The sequence below is a fragment of the Magallana gigas genome, chromosome 3, assembly GCF_963853765.1.
Source record: "Magallana gigas chromosome 3, xbMagGiga1.1, whole genome shotgun sequence".
Lineage (NCBI taxonomy): Eukaryota > Metazoa > Mollusca > Bivalvia > Ostreida > Ostreidae > Magallana > Magallana gigas.
This window is the reverse complement of record NC_088855.1, coordinates 21,520,473-21,536,924: the sequence shown is the minus strand read 5'-3', so window position 1 is coordinate 21,536,924 and position 16,452 is coordinate 21,520,473. Positions and strand designations below refer to the sequence as shown.

Sequence of the window (16,452 nt, the reverse complement as noted above, 5' to 3'; positions counted from 1 at the left end):
TTGTAGTGAAGCAGGAATTTTTGAGTGCTGTCAAGATTATAGAAATGTTTCTGGAAAATGTGAAGGTATGAATTCTTGTCTCACATCACTTTGACCCTGACCCATTACAAATACAGTGATTTCGTTGTAATTATTGATGAACTTTGGAATATGATGTAGAGCATAGTAATTTTGAAATGCTGCTTATGCATATAAACGAATTTATAATTTTTACCCACCAATTGTAGCTTAAAGCAAAAACCACTCTCGTCAATGCTTAACATTAATCATCCGATTTTTATTTCTATTCAATTTCTTAAAAGTAAAAAAAAGCTTTTACACTATAAATGTACCAACGAAAAACTTAACATTCGTCTTAAGGTGGCTCTATACACCACTTTTTGATGACGCAGTACGCAAAAAAGTAAATCTGGAAACATGCATTTCCGGTACTGGCTGATTTAAACTGAGGCCAATTGTATGGGAACCGCTCTTTTGAAAAAATTGTTATATGAATAGATTTAATTTGATAATTGGAAAATTCATTACTTACAAGTAATGTGGTATGTAACACCTTCACGTTGTGTGGTATTATTTATCGAAATAAACAATAAAATCAAGTATAGATTTTTAAAGAGTTTCTTTACCATCATCGATATGTTACACTGTAGCGCAGTGGGTTAGTGGGTTCATTACAAACCAGTAGGTCATGAGTTCGACTCCCGTTGAGAACAGTATATTTTTTAACTTTCCAAAAATTTCTAACACATTGGTTGAATATCATGAAAGAAAATTCAAAACTGGTGAAAATATTTTTATTATAATATACTTTAATGCACATTAATATCGACACCTAACGGGGATGAGAGGGTTGCTTTAAATTTCTCTCAGGTTGGGATACATAAATCCTATTAGCCTAGTAAATGTTCCCCTTTCTTTATTTGACTTAGTTTTGCATTAAAGCGAATATATTCACTTATACTGGGCAAAGTCTATAATGAAATATGTATGTATTTATCATTCCAACATAATATTTAGGAAATTTTCTTCAACTCAGAAATGAAAAGTCCCCAAGGTGTTTGGGCCCTGGGACTTAGGAACGATAACCCTTACCTAAGGAACTTTCATACCAAATAAAATTTAAAATATTTTTTGTGTTTATTTGCGATGGTTTTCATTCAAATTTTTATGTCACATTTATTAAAAAATCATTTTCTTATAACATCAAGCAACTTTTTCAGATGATTTGTCAACAGAGTAAGAAAATATTAAAAATTATGTTTTGGGGAAATACAAAAAAAAATTGCAAAAATAACATTTTTGAATGTTAAGAAGTGTTATATATTTTTTTATGTGTCCGAAGGAAATATCCATCATATGACAAAATAATTTCTCTCAATTTGTTGATAGCTGTCTTTTAAAAAAATATTTTACAAAAACACGAAAAAAAATTAAAAAATTCTTTAAAAATACCTATAGTATCCCTATCGTCATTTTAATATTTGATAAGTATATGTTTTGTGGTCTTCTATTGAAAATTGGAATAAACTGTGGGTGTATAGAGCCACCTTAATCTTGTTTTTACAAAAACATTTGATTTAAATGTTGATATTATTATAAAGTATTTTGGACTATAATTATTATGTTTTCATTTTCAGTGAACGACATCAAATCATAAATGATTGAAGTATTTTCTCAAATATATCTTCCTTTAAGAAAGCCTGTTTGTGTATCAGATATAATATAATCTAGTGTTGACTTAGCTCGATAACTAATACTTATATAAGCTTATAGAGAGCATTCAAAAGAGTGATGGGTGTTCAGTTTTTCAAATACTGTCTCGGTTTGTCACCTTTTGGTAAATATGAAATAATTCCGAATCTCTAGGAAAAAGGAAGCTCCTTTTTTAAAAAAAAAAATGTAGTATTTTGGAGATGGATGTATTAAAAAGAACGAGTTAATAGTTTTCTTATTGTCTCATACAGGTCGTAGAGGTTTATATTGTGTTTATTGCATAAAAACTAAACAAAAACCGTCACGCTGGTTATATATTTTACTGCTATTGCTTGTTACCTTCATACCTCCATAAATCAACAAAGAATAATTATTGTTTCATTATCATATAGAAGTAACTAGTCTGAGAGTGCTTCAAAATAATATCAAAGACATAAAAATAATAGAGTTGATAATTCATTTGTTATCTATTTGCACCTCATCCTACCTCTGCCTTTTTAGAGGTTCGTGCTGCTCTGCTTTGAATTAGTATTTCGTTTTATGGATTTTTGAGATGGTCGACAGTTTGTTATTGTAATTTTTTATTGTACTTTTCAGCTTGCAACGGTTCATGGGGGGACGAATGTCGTAACAACTGTTTATTTGGCTATTATGGATTTGGATGCCGTAAAAGGTGTAGTTGTAGTAATCGGCAGACGTGCGACCCCAAACAAGGATGCATCGGGTCATTCAAGGGTAAATAAATGAAGGCAAAAATGATGTATAATAAACTTATATCACGTATAATAAGTTATTTAATAAAAAAAAATAGTACGAATACTTTACATTAAAGCAACCAACAACTAATCTTTAATATAGATACTAACGCTACATTAAAAGTATGTTGTAGCAAAAGTCTGGTCACAATGTGTATATAAGTTTTATTTATATTCATAAATTGTGCACAGTTTAATGTTCTTAAACTATTACTACATTAAAACTTATGGACCAATCATGTCGAGGTAAAGAAGCAATCACTTTCGTTTGAACCAATCACTGGTACGCAAGAAACATAAATTACATTTAATTTCAAATTTAATGACGAGCAACCGAGTAAGAAAATTTACATAAACCATACGTAGACAGATGTTCCTGTCTTGTTCCATACATGCGCATTAATTGTTTTATGAATTTGTGATTTATCATAACATTTTCACAAAGTCAGGTACATGTTGATTGGTGACAATTAAATGCTTTAAATATTAATCTTAGGATTTCAACAATTCCATCATTCAGCTTAATGAAAGCCTCATTCAGCAATCATTTCACACCTTATTTTTCAAAATCAAAAACAGTTTTATAATTAAAAAAAAAAATGGATCATTTACATTTTTTTTCTCCAATTTATTTCTTGCAATCAGTAACATTGCCAATAAGATTTTAAAAAGCTTCATTATGGAATGAAAAGTGTAAATGTTAAATGTACTATTATCTTATTCATTTTACAAATAACAAAAACATGAAAATACTATAACCTCGACAGAACCCTCAAGCAGAACTCCAAACCCTGATCTGGATGATTTTACAACCTTGGAGGCATACTTGATACTTGCCAGTGGTCTTCTGATATTATTTCTGCTATGTACTATTTTCATTTGTTATCGTAAAATGTGAGTACTATTAACGATTTTCATTATTATTATCATATCAAGTATCAATGTCCTGATTATCAGATTTTTTGTTATCTGAATGTATATCATTTCTTTCAGGAAAAAGCAAAGTAAACCGATTCAAACATATGCAGGTACTTATTTATCACTGATTCTTATGACGGACACTTTCGACAAATTTATTTCTCTTCTAAAATACATAAAGTTGTAGTTGATTGTCGTATACTTAACATTTCTGAAATAAAAGACGGACAAGAAGACATCTATGATGATATCAGGGGCTCCTGTATGGTTGATAATAATTGTGATCCATTGACAACAGTCTGCAATTTGCCTCCAAGCATGAATGGAGACAAAACTCCAATACAGAAAAACAGATTGACAAAAGAACGATCTAACCAGACTAAACTACCACTACGACGTTCTAGAACGCTGGGTCCAGGGGGATATGGACATTGGTGCAGGGGATCTGATAATTACAACCACATTGATTTCAAAAGCGTGAAACCATTGTACTCGTATTCAAATACTATGACAAACGATTATGACGTTTTCAAGTCACCAAAAACATCCTCTGAAACTCAATTAAACAACAAAGAATGCGATGGAAACAAACAGTTTGAAGAGGACATAATTGGAAATAATCATAGAGGCATAGTTCACCCAATCAGAAAGAATCGATCTATGGTGAATCGTCCGTACAGTTCAGTGAAATACAACAGAAAAATCAGAATGAATGAAGAACATTAAAATTATGACAAACATTTAGAGTTTATTTGATTCTAATGACCATAACCATGTTTAATATACCTTAATGGTATCTTATAGTTTAATAATTATGATACTTATGATACAATATATAAAAATACATACTAATTAGTAACATTTAGTAAATATGCATATGCAATATTAAAGAAGAAGTGTTTGCTCTCCTTCAAGGGAAGATACAAAATCAAAATTGATGTTTTCTTTCCGAACGTATTATGAGCAGTAACAGTTTCACCATATTGTTTCTTCCTCATTAAAATACTGTTACGAAATATTCTAGTTGTAATTCAGCACACCAGATACATCTTTTTCTTTTATCTACATAGGGAAGTACATCAACATATACAGTGCACATATGTATGTCAATCATACAGATATGCAAAATTGGCTGCATGTAGTTTTGTGCCGTGCAATCTACATGTAGCTTATCTTAAATATCTTAACAATAATCTGAATTAAAAATACTATATAACCAAATAATCAAAAATATATACAATATATTAAATTCTTAATTTAGACAAGCTACTTACTTATAAATGATCGATGTAATTCGTGGGAAAGCGTAGATAATTTTTAAGAACATAATACTAAAACCTAAACTTATTAATGATGAGGCGGAGCAATGTCTCAAATAAGTTCAATAATAATGCATGTCTAGCTGGATCATTTTAAGTATTTACCTTTCTTTATAGAGGGGTTAGCCTTGTCGGTCAGGGAAGGAAAGACTTGCATTGTTCAGTCACGTCTATGCCAGTAAGTTCTTCCAGCTTCAACCATCGCAGCCGACTTCTCTGAGCAGTACCTGCATATAAAGCCATCTATTTATCATGAATGATTTTGATTGGTTGAATTCTAGATCTTGTTTTCTGGTTTTGTTTTGTTTTTTCACAAGAGTTCTCATAATGAAACTAAAATTATCTGTGATCACATGTATAATTTGCTATAAAGAAATAAAGTATAATTTGCATTTCAACAAATTGCACTTGTATTGTACAATGGATACTATTAAGCTGGATCTCACACATATCATGCGTAGACTACAATGATTTTCATTTTTTTTTCACTCTTCTCCAGTTTGACTTCTGTATTTACATGATAAGGGTTTTAAGACTTTCATTCAAAAAGACCTATTGTTTTCGTTTTATATTATTATCATTATTCTTGATGAAACTTCGTCAGCGATTTCTTGAAAAAGGACAAAAAAATCTATGTAAGTCTATACAAGACTGGTCGTGGCTTTAAACGCTGATTGAAATTAGATTCCAATTTGTTTTAATGGACATATTTTTAAAATTTTGTAAACTTTCATGTATGCATTTACATCCAATGTCAAAAAGTTAATGTGTCTATGGGTTGGAAATGTATTCTTCCTAAACAAAACTATTTATTGTAATGCCTTTTTTTAAATATTGAAACAATTATTGAAATAAAAATCGTTTAGAAATTACGTGTAAGTGAAATTGTACAGTATTTATTCGTATATTCTATCCCTAACACTAGCTAATATAAGAAAAATGTCCGATATTTTGCAGCTCGATAATGAAAAAGAAAGATTTTTAATAATTATTATTGATAGTTTAATGAGTCTGACGACAAAGTTCAAGTAGTATATAATTATGGCCTTTGAACATACCATTTACAATTTTTCCGTACGAAGTCAAGTTAGGTTCTATAACTCTAAGCGGTATTTCTTGCTCAAACTTTCAGAACAAAATGGATTTACAGGGCATGGTCATTGTTCTATTTCCATACTTCATTTATATTAAAACATCTGAAAATGCAGTGTGTTTTGACAAGTAAGACAATTGTATTCCTTATCATTTTGAGGGTTTTTTACCAGCATGTTCATTTAAGCCCAAATCGTATTCTGTAAAGAGAATATTATCTATATGCAGAAATTTTACAATTTAAGAAAATGAAAATCTGGCATTTTGCAGCTTGTTTTGCCTGTAAAATAAGACAACTGAAATATGTGAATATTTGATTCGTCATTGTAAAAACGAATAACGTAATCAATATCAAAACATATAATAATTACTGACTGGGATGAAAATAAATGCCTGTATATAAAACAATCATTTGAATTTGGGAGTGAAAATACATACTAGACTTTCAATTATTTATTCCAGGAAAAAACTAAACTAAAACAATTACACCTCGAATAAGTATAAACCACATAATTAACAGCAAAATAGTGTAGCACAAAAGAAGCGATAAGCAATGAAGTATGCATAAATGTGTGCAAGTCGCTGTGCCTTGCCAAAAGATATTATTGACAGATTTTAAAATTTTCCTTGTTTTCTACAAACTACTGTCGTGTCCTAAAGAATTTTCATTCTCTGTTTTATATGAGTAATTAACAAGTAAATAATTTTTACGTTAAATTAGTTCATTATTTGTTTGCAGTCAAACAGGCATAAATGAGTGTTGTCAAGATTATAGGAACGTTTCTGGGAAATGCGAAGGTATGAATTCTGTATAACATCACTTTGACCCAGACTGATTACAGTTTACAAATATTTCCATATTATAAATCTTTCCCTCTAATTATTGATGAACTTTGGTAGATTATGCAGAACATAATGACTGAAAAGCTTCTCATGCACATGATCGAATTTATAATTTTTACGTGTCACTTAGTATGTATTAAGTAAATTTCTCAATGGTTAACATTAAATCTTCCAAATTTAATTTGTATTTTATTTCATAAGTAAAAAATTGAGAAGCTTTTATTCTATGAACGTACAAATGACAAAACTGGATCTAATTGGTTTTAAACATCAATGAACAATATGCAGTTGGTGTAGACCGAATTTTCAATGGACAAGTTAACCCTTTGTAATTTGTTTAAACCAAACTTTGAATAAACATACTGATATTATTAATATATCACATATACTTTAAAAGTTTAATGTTTCTGGATAATCTCTAGATTGATGGTATAATTGTAACAACAGACTCCACAGATGGACAACACACATTTTGATCGGTCCATTAAAATTAATCTGACTTTTTTCTCTAGTACACAGTAGTGCTTCTTACTGATCATGAATGATTTGAGTAAGAACCTAACACCACCAATAAAGAACATTTGCATTTTTATGAATAATTTAGTATTTTAAAAATTGATATTTTTTAGGTCCAAAGGTCGGGTATTTTTTTATCTGTTTTTCATGTATTATTGCATGAAATAACTACAACAAACAAACAAAATACTCACCAAAGGCAGACTACACTGTATGTATGAACTATGAGCCAGATTGGGCAAAGGGAATAGAACGCATGCTCCAGACATGTGATGTCGGACGGACAAACAGACTGAACACCATATGGCGGCCGCGGGGCGGGGTCCTAATAAACGCATTTCTTTTACTTTTTTGCATTGTTTAACTAAATTAAAATTTGATATCAATTTTGATTCAAAAAGCTGTAGAAATATTGCCTTTTCGTACATTTGATGCGGATTATTTCTTGATCAATCGAAACCTAATAAAGCTATCTAAAAATGATAAAATTTTGCGAGTACGGCCTCTATTCATTAGACATTTTACATCAAAGTAGTAATAAAAAATCATTTATCATAGAGATTTATTGTCTCTTACGTGCAGATTGACAAAACTGATAAAGAACGTACTTTTATTAACTTTTTTTATATAAAAAAAAGTATGGGTTAAGAAACAGTCAAAAGCTTTATATGGTGTCTCATTCGGGTTATGAAAGTTTACGTTTCTTTAATTTCAGAAAAAAACCCCTAAATAAAACACACTATTTGGGTATTTTTTTCGGAATGCTTGTTACCTTCATATCCGTATGAATCACCAAAGATTCATTTTATTGGTTAATTAACGTATCAAAAGGTAAACCGGCATGCTCTGAACTAACCAGTTGTAGAGCACTTGAAAACTGAAATCAGAGACATACAAATGATAAAATTGATCATTTATTTGTACTTTTCAGCCTGCATCGGTTCATGGGGGCACGAATGTCGGAACAACTGTACACGTGGTGTATATGGACACGGATGTCGTAGAAGGTGCATTTGTAGTAATCGGCAGACATGCGACCCCAAACAAGGATGTATCGAACGTAAATAATAGTGTATGAATAATCAGACATAAAAGTATCATATTTATATAATTATTGGTTTTAAATAGCAAATATCGCAATTTTTACGAATAAAAGCGACTAGCAACGAATCTTTAACACAAACATGTAAAATGAAGCTTTATTGAAGGTACATGTATGTTGAATCAAAAGCGGACTAAAATTTAAACTTCGCAAAATTTTTATATGTTATACATGTATTAACAGTGCATAGTTCAATTTTATATTGTGACACAAATAATACCGTTAGGAATTAACACATAGGCGTCGGAACCTTTTTTGCCCCTACCCCCCCCCCCCCCCCCCCCCCACGGATTAGGAATTTCATGATTTGGGGGGGGGGATTTTGGTAGGTACGAATTTTTTTGGAACTATAGTATTACCCTCCCCCCATACGGATTATGAATTTCATGATCAGGGAAAGAAATTTTTTGGTAGGTAGAATTTTTTTTTGGAACTATAGGTTTACCCATAGCACAAATTCGAACCCTAATCCGGAGGATTTTACGACCATAGAAACATCCTTGGTCCTTGCTCGTTATCTCTGGTCTTCTGGTTTTACTTCTGTTGTCATCTTCGCTAGCCAAGGTTTTCTGATCCGCACCGCTTTTCACAAACCCTTGGCATACCGTGCTATCAAAAAAGTCGGGATTTTTATCGTCACGTGATCTCCTATCCTATTTTTAAATCAGCAAGATGATGAAAGATGCCGTACTTTAACGTACCTGCAGAAATGGCAGCCTCTGTAGACATTGATACTGGCAAGTTGGAAGAACGTTTTAGTACCCAGTGTAATCAATAAAAAGGAATAATGTGAAATGTTACATAGAGATCGAATTCATTCGAAAGGTGAAAGACAGAGCGGTAAAAAGTTGGTAAATCCTAAATCTACGAGTGCATGCCTCTGTTGATAAACAATCTGGTACACTGTACTTGTCATTGCACCATTTAATGATACATGCATCGTGAAGGCTCAAGCAGAAAGACTAGAACAATATGGGTTTTGAGCTATTCGTCTAATTTGTTATCAAGAACTGTGAGTATTATTTACTATTTTTATAACTATTTCTTACATCAATGTCTTTTATATTATTTTATTTGGTTCGCTTGAATATATTTCGTTTTCATATTAGGAGAAAGCAAAGAAACCTACTCAGAGAGGTGCAGGACAAGAAGGTATCTGTGATGCTGTCAGGGATTTTTGAATAGTTGTTAATAGTGGTGAGTTCTTTTAGTATTTGCCGCCCAATGCATGTTGAATGGAGTGGTAAATCAAGTAAAAACAGGTAGAATGACTTAAAGGGGCATGATCACGATTTTGGTCAAAAATTATTTTTTCGATTTTAATGTTTATAATGCTTCAATAAGGCAATTTTTAATAGGCGACCAAAATTTGAGTGTCATTAGTTGAGTTATGAGCAAGTTTCAGAGCTTACAATTCCTCGCTATACATTTTGAATGTTGAAGTGAAAATTCCAATTTTAGACCTAAAATGAATGTGTTAATCATTAGGAACTGTTTATTTATGCTTAAAATGAATAAGAATATAGAGAAATCATCTTGAAAAAGATTTTTTACTGGTATATTGAACCTATGTAAACAAAAACAGGGCACAAGCCTTGTTTACATGATGAAGAATTGTGAGCCCTGTATCTTGCTTAAAACTCATCAATGGGCACCCAAATTCCATTTGATAATTTGAAATGCATTCCTAAAGCATTGTAAAAATAAAAACAGAAAAATATAATTTGACCAAAATCGTGACCATGCCCCTTTAAGAACCATCTAACCAGGCTAGAATACTACTAACACGTTACATTGGCTCCAAAATTAATATGGATATTGGTACAGGGGATCAGGTAATTACAATCATATTGGTTTTAGGAGCTTAAAGAAACCGTCTTCTTATCTACACGTAATGACAAACGGTTATGTAATTTTCAAGTCCCTCGAAATATCCCCTAAAAGTCAAGTTAACAACAATGATCGCGATGGAGAGACAATTAGTTTAAATAGAAAACATGGAAGCGTGTTTCATCCAACCAGAATATTTGGATCTGTGGTAAATCGTACATACAGTTCCTTTAAATACAACACATTCAAGAACGAATGGAAAACATTAAAATTATATAATAAATGATATATAGAATTTATTTGATAAGCAGTTTAATGAATAAGATACATTTTATTTATATTAAATTAGTATGTATTTCAATAAGAGGTGATTTGTTCGGAGAAAAACGATAAAGAATATTTGTCGATGATTTTACTGTTATGAATACAATAAGTCCAGGGGCCACATGGCTCACCTATAAAGCAAAAGTCATAAATATGATCGAATCCGCTTCATGCTATACATGTATTTAGTACAACATTTCTGATCAATCTTAGGCTAGTTAATAGATCGTTTTGTTAAATGTTTTTTTGTTTGTTTTTTTTAAAAACCTTCAATTTTTTTTTTTCGCATATTGTTATTGTTAAACACACCTTTTATAGTTTTGGTTTTTTAGAAAAAATAATTTTTTCGGAGTTTTACCTCTACAAAACTAGGTATTTGACCAACGAAACTTATTGATACCGTATTTACAGGTCAATAAAATAACGATTTCCAGCCTACATGTATGAGAACACTTGCAAGTCTAGACCTCCCGAGACAGCAACTATTTCCTGAGGTGGAGCCGAGGGAATAAGAGATAAATAACAAGTTTACTCGTAAAAATACACAGAGGCATAAAGTGAATAAAATGTCAAATATAACATATTTGATTGTATTAAGTTTTTTCGTTATGTCACAAATGAGATAATTTCATTACCATGCCCCGAAAAATGCTCAATCACGCCGCAAAGAGTTATTTTGTCCTCTCGGAAACATTTACGTTTCAAAGAACCTTTTACGGTCTGCAAAATAGGTCCTTTAACATTAAAGTGAAATATAAAAAAGTACCTTAAATGCGTGCATTCAGTTTAACATGGAATCTCCCTTATACAACTTTTATTGACACTAATCGTAAGTACTCGATATTTTCAAATAAATATTTGAATTAAAGTTAACTACTTTTTTAACAATTCCAACGCGTCATTTTGAATATTCAGAATGTTTTTTGAGGTGGCTCTATACGCCACTTTTTGATGAGGCAGTACGCAAAAAAGTAAATCTGGAAGCATGCAATTCCGGTACTGGCTGATTTGAACTGAGGCGAATTATATGGGGACCGCTCTTTTGAAAAATTTGTTAAATGAATAGATTTAATTTGATAATTGGGAAATCCATGTGGTATGTGACACCTACACGTTGTGTCGTATAATTTATCGAAATAAACAATAAAATCAAGTTTAATTTTTTGAATAGTTTCTTTCCCGTCACTGGTATCTTACAGCGTAGCGCAGAGGGTTAATGGGTTCACTACATTATGTACAAACCTGTAGGTCATGAGTTCGAATCCCGTTAAGAACAGTAAAAATTTTAACTTTCCAAAATTTTTTAAAACGTATTTTTGGTTAAATACTGGGAAAGAAAAATCTAAACCGGTGAGAGTATTTTAATTATAATATACTTTAATCTACATTAATATCGACAGATGTTTCTGACCATCTTAAGGAGATGGGAGGGTGGCTTTGAATTTCTCACAGATTGAGATACATAAACCATATTAGTTAATTTCCCCCTTTATTTATTTGACTTAGTTTTGAATTAATTAAAGCGAATATATTCACTTATATAGGCCTATAATGAAATATGTATGTATTTATCATTCCAACATGATACATGTATTTAGGAAATTTTCTTCAACTCAGAAATGAAAAGTCCCCAAGGTGTTTGGGCCTCGGAACTTAGGAAAGATAACTTTTACCTGAGGAACTTTCATACCAAATACAATTTAAAATATTTTTTGTGTTTATTTGCAATGGTTTTCATTCAAGTTTGTATGTCACATTTATTAAAATACATTTTCTTACAACATCAAGCACCTTATCTTATTTGATGATTTGTCAACAGAGTAAGAAAATATGAAAAATTATGTTTTGGGTAAATAAAAAAAAATTGTAATAATAACTTTTTTGATTGTTAAGAAGTGTTATATTTTTTAAGGTGTCTGAAGGAAATATCCATCATATGACAAAAAAAATTCTCTCAATATGTTAATAGTTAACTTTTTAAAAATTATTTTACAAAAACACGAAAAAACATTAAAAAATTCTTTAAAAATACCTGTAGTATCCCTATCATCATTTTAATATTTGATTAGTACATGTATATGTTTTGTGGTCTTCTATTGAAAATTGGAATAAACTGTGGGTGTAAGCAGCCACCTTAAGTTTATCTCTGTATTGTGTGTTATATGTTGGTGTATGCCACAATATTGACAAGAGTTGTCTTTCATGTGCTGAATGCGAAGAGGCGTTATGGTGAAACAGTAGCCACCGTACTCTCAATATATTCAAAAAGAAAATAACAATTTAGCTTCTGTATTCCATTTTGAACTAGAACTCACATTTATTCTACAGTGTCGGAAGTGCCTATTGACTAATATACATGTATTGCACCATAAAAAAGGACGCAAAATATTTAATATGGCGATATTTTTGTGTTTAATATATTTTGGTCGACGTAGTACTGTTAGTTTTGCAACAATTTAAAAAAGGGGGGCGCCTGTAAAGTGCGAAACGAAATCGAAACGAAACGAAACGAAACAAAATCGAACGAAACGAAACGAAACCAATCGAAACGAAACGAAACCAATCGAAACGAAAAGAAATCAAACGAAACGAAACCAAAAATTGAAACGAAACGAAACGGAATTTAAACAAAACTAATATCAATTTTCACTACATAAAAATGAAAATAAATTCATTAAAATAAATTTTTGAACCATAAAATATAACTACCTGTGTGTTTCAGATTGCCGCTGTAAATTTTTAAGCCGATTATCTGAAATTTGCAAAAATTATAATTTTATGTAAATAAGTGATGTACATTCCTCTACCTTTTAATGTTTCTAATTTGTTTCATTAAATGATAAAAATGATATTCAGACGTTTTGAGAGAGAGAGAGAGAGAGAGAGAGAGAGAGAGAGAGAGAGAGAGAGAGAGATGTCTTATCAGCGACATCACATAGCAAAGTATATACGCAAGTTTGGGAGAGAGAGAAAGAAAGAAAGAGAGAGATAGAGATATGATGATGAATGTAATGATGATGGTGATACTGAAGGGGACATTCTAACATCAATTTTCTTTCTATCGATTTGAAATATTGTTAAAATGAAACGATCGAATACAATGTGATTTAGAGCATACTGGTTGGTTACCAGTTTCGAACATACAATAAGAATTGTTGTACATGTAATAAATATAGCATAAATTTGGACGTCGTAATTTGACAAAATTGACGTGCAATATAAAGATGATCATACTGTAAACGTATTAAAAAAATGGCCTTTACCCCTTTGGCTGTGTATTCTATTTTAACGGCGTCCGCAAAATCAAGTACATTGCCAAATGTAAAATATATAAGTACATGTAGATAAAAAGGTAAATTCAGATATGCACTAAATCAAATCCATGCTAACTTGTTGAAAATTATATTCCGCCAAATATTGTACACCCTAAATATAGTGCGTTTACAGTATTTACGGAGACATTCCAACTCCACGATTTTTATATCGATATGAAATATTGTAAAAATGATTCAAATACATTGTGCATGCGTGTGAAAGGGAGGGAAAGAGGGTATTATGTTTGATTTAAGGTAAAACACAGGTAAAAAAAACTCTTTATCTTGCACGTTAATTTTGTCAAATTACGACGTCCAAATTTATGCTATACGTATTACAACCATTCTTATAATATGTCAGAAACTGGTAACCAACCAGTATGCTCTAAATCACAATGTATTCGATCGTTTAATTTTTACAATATTTCAAATCGATAGAAAGAAAATTGTTGTTAGAATGTCCCCTTCAGTATCATCATCATATCTCTATCTCTCTCTTTCTTTCTCTCTCTCCCAAACTTGCGTATATACTTTGCTTTGTGATGTCGCTGATAAGACATCTCTTTCTCTCTCTCTCTCTCTCTCTCTCTCTCTCTCTCTCTCTCTCTCTCTCTCAACGTCTGAATATCATTTAATGAAACAAATTAGACACATTAAGAGGTAGAGGAATGAACATCACTTATTTACATAATTATATAATTTTTGCAAATTATATATAATCGGCTTAAAAACTTACAGCGACAATCTGAAACATACAGGTAGTTATATTTTATGGTTCAAACATTTATTTTCACTTCTATGTAGTCAAAATTGATATTAGTTTTGTTTAAATTCAGTTTCGTTTCGTTTTGATTTTTGGTTTCGTTTCGTTTGATTTCGTTTCGTTTCGATTGGTTTCGTTTCGTTTCGATTGGTTTCGTTTCGTTTCGATTTCGTTTCGCACTTTACAGGCGCCCCCTTAAGGGACCATGTAAAATTCAGGCAGTGACTGCCACATAAAAAATTTAGGGGTATCAAAAATGTTTAGATTTATCATGAGGCGTTATGGAATTATTATAACTATACATGTATTGTACAAGACACTCTTCTGCGTATGTTAATAGAATATACTACATTGTACTAGACTAAATACTTATTCTTCCCTTTCAATCCGGAATATATTATATGTTTAGACATGGAGAATTTCATTATTAATTACTGAAATTGCGTAAACCCCAGAATTACTTCGGTATATCGAGCAATAATACTATATTTTATGCTCTTTTAATCTATATTCAATACGACAACAGAAAAATCATTATTATTACAATCATGGTCAACTAACTAGTGTAAAGTTTTCATCTTTGGAGGGTTTTTTCAACCAAAAAATTTTGACATGCTTACAGAGTTACTAAATTACAACTAGTTTGTATTTTGTTATAATATATTGTCACTGATATAAATTTTTAAAATAATGTAATGATTTTAAGGTATAAGAGACAAAAGAGAAGAAAACTCCCCTCCCTTCCTTTCTCTGTCTTTCATGTTGACTATATAAAGCTCTCCAGAATTAAACACGACTGTGAAATCCATTTGTATCCATCATTTCAATCCCGACCATCTTGCTTTCTGTGTGAAACCACACGACACGATTCAAAATACAGAAAAATAAATCTTTAACATTAGCGTCACCTTTTAAACCTCAGAGGAAGCGAACATTTAGCGGCCATCTTTGAAATGCAAAGAATTTGGACATTCTGCCATGATGAAAATAACCCCCATTGGACTACACATGCCGAAAGATTGTAAAATATTCATAAGTTTGAAGCCTCTCCTGCGAGTCCTAGATATTTTTAATGTAGTCTAACTTATTACAAGTCCATCGTCTAGCATACCCCTCGGAACCCTAACCTCGTTGTGATGGCGTCTGATTTTCTAAGAAATCCACACGCTTTACTATCACTAACAGAAGTAGAGCTCGGGTGATAATTTCCTCCCTGTGCGACCGTAAATGTTGCTAATGACACAAAAGAAAATTTAATGTTCGGGGTCGTAAGGAAAGATGGAATCAATTGTCCCCCAACATCAGTCTCTGACTGGTGCCGTAATTATATTTTTATTCTTGTGCATAACATGTAGTGCCTTTAAAACATAGATATTTGCGGGGGAAACATTGTCAGATCGATACTTTTTTAAGTAAAGCTGTAATTGAAAGAAATGTATACAAATGATTTTTGTGGCCCTAATTTTTAAAATACCATACATTTCAGGATTTTCTAAGACCCCCTTTCTTACTCATCTTTATAACTTCGGTAGTAATATGCATTGCTTGTCTTTAAAATTTGCTAATTTTCAACAAGTAAATAAATATTTTATCAATAAAAATTTATTGAACCAACGGTTAGTTTTCAATTAAATTATTATTGAAAGTAATAAAACATATTCTGAAAAAAAAATTCACTTTGGAGTTATAAGCTAAGTAGTCTGGAATTGTTTACATGCAGTACTTACAATCTTTGTACGAATTCACCGATGCCTTTCTGGAAATATAGTTATTGTTTAGAACATACATGTATATGTAATTCATCCACACCTGGAAATCAGATAAAAGCAGTTTTATGATCTAACGTGTATTTCCATATTTACCTTGTATATATATCTATTTATAAACTCAGTTTAAATTTCAAAGTTGCCTTTACCCTTAAAACCTTTATGATTAAACAAATACAAAGTAAATGAATTAGACA

General features: G+C 31.2%; 1 protein-coding gene and 1 long non-coding RNA gene across 2 annotated transcripts in view; both read left to right on the top strand.

Annotated features, from left to right (window-relative positions):
* Positions 1-3,108: 3,108 nt before the first annotated feature.
* On the top strand, positions 3,109-5,499 carry LOC105325332 (uncharacterized). The gene is made up of 3 exons (XR_010711936.1): positions 3,109-3,362; positions 3,462-3,496; positions 3,610-5,499. It is a non-coding gene; the product is annotated as an uncharacterized lncRNA (long non-coding RNA).
* A 3,882-nt stretch (positions 5,500-9,381) lies between these two features.
* Positions 9,382-16,452, top strand: part of LOC109618378 (uncharacterized) — a 48,762-nt gene continuing 41,691 nt past the window's right edge. Inside the window, exon 1 of the mRNA XM_066078888.1 lies at positions 9,382-9,455. The gene's annotated coding sequence lies outside the window, so the exon portion shown is untranslated. The remainder of the gene's footprint in view (positions 9,456-16,452) is intronic.